The sequence below is a fragment of the Penaeus chinensis genome, chromosome 24, assembly GCF_019202785.1.
Source record: "Penaeus chinensis breed Huanghai No. 1 chromosome 24, ASM1920278v2, whole genome shotgun sequence".
Classification (NCBI taxonomy): Eukaryota; Metazoa; Arthropoda; class Malacostraca; order Decapoda; family Penaeidae; genus Penaeus; species Penaeus chinensis.
In genome coordinates, this window is record NC_061842.1 from 28,371,468 (window position 1) to 28,372,960 (window position 1,493).

Here is a 1,493-nt window from a genome sequence, read left to right on the forward strand (position 1 = left end):
ACAAAAACGATAAGCTGGAGTTTTTTTCTCTCTCTCTTTCTTTCCTTTTCTTTATAAGATGGGATCATATTTGGTTGGAAAAATAACACTGAGTATTAGAACTCTCATCTAGTTGGATACACAGGCCCCCCAAAAAGAAAAAAAAAAAATATGTACAATAAATCAAATTTTATGAAAATCATATCGCATAAAGCCATAAATTCTAATTTCTAATCAAATTTATGTTTATGTATCTGTAAGTATGCGGCGTATGTGTGCGCATATGTGAACATAACGATGAGAGTTCCTTACACACAAATGGAACTGAGAGTAAGTTCAAGAGAGAGAGAGAGAGGAGGGCGATAGAAAGACTAATTGTAAGGTAAACTGGGAGAGCATCTGATTATGTGGTTTTGTGGCTTTATTGTGGTTTTCGAGAGAGAGAGAGAGAGAGCGTTTGAAAATTCTTAATTGTTTTCATGACCTCTGTAGTAACAAGTCTATTATTTGCTAGTTATCTTTTGTCGTTTTTTTGCCTTGTATTAGTATGAATTATCGAAATGATAATTGTTCACTTAATCAACAAATAATACATCAATTGCGCCGTTTTGACCATGTGATATACTCGTCCATTTATTAACAGATCTGTATGATCGGTAGATTATATTGTCTGTCATATATAGGAATTAATTAATGATTGTTACGCTAGCAATAACGTTTTGCAACAACATAACGTAGGGAAGAAGTTTATGTGATTTATCTTCCATCTTTATACTATATATTAATTATAGGCCTTTTCTGTAGCATTTCCGAAACCCTTAATACTTTGATACAGATTGTATGCCTCTTCCTTATATAATGCGATACACTCTAGCCAGCCAGTGCGATATTTTTCAGATATATTTCATGAGGTCTCAGACATGGATTCTTATTTTCATAAATTACGAATTGCATTGTAAGTTTCTTGACATTTTTTATTGTACAGGTGCATGAAATGTTTTGGTGCCCTTTTAGCAGTATATCAAATGCATGTTCACTCGATGTTGGTAAAGTTTGAAGTCAATCAAGACGCTGGAATGACATAGTAAGAATTTCCAACGTGTCCGAGTCATATGACGTGAGGTATTGACTTCGGTGGGATGAATGTCTTCAAAATCATTCTGTACTTCTATGATACAACCTTACAGGCTCAAAAACATCAAAGAAAATGAGGTGTATCACGATTTCTTGATATAATTCAACCAACAATGCCTGTGATCTTTAGAATTATCAAGTTTTCTGATTCGGACACGGAGCTCACACCCGGTGGACACGATAAGATGCAAAACCTTATGCAGCTTCCATTTTTTCATATAAAGAACAATGTATGAAATAAAAACAAATTAATCAGAGAAATACATTTATAGTTTACACAACCATGCAAAACGAAGAGTGGTGTATACACACATTATAAGGTATAGAGTAGTCAGGTTAGTTTCCCTTTTATTTAAAGCTTCCACAATATTTTGCTTGTA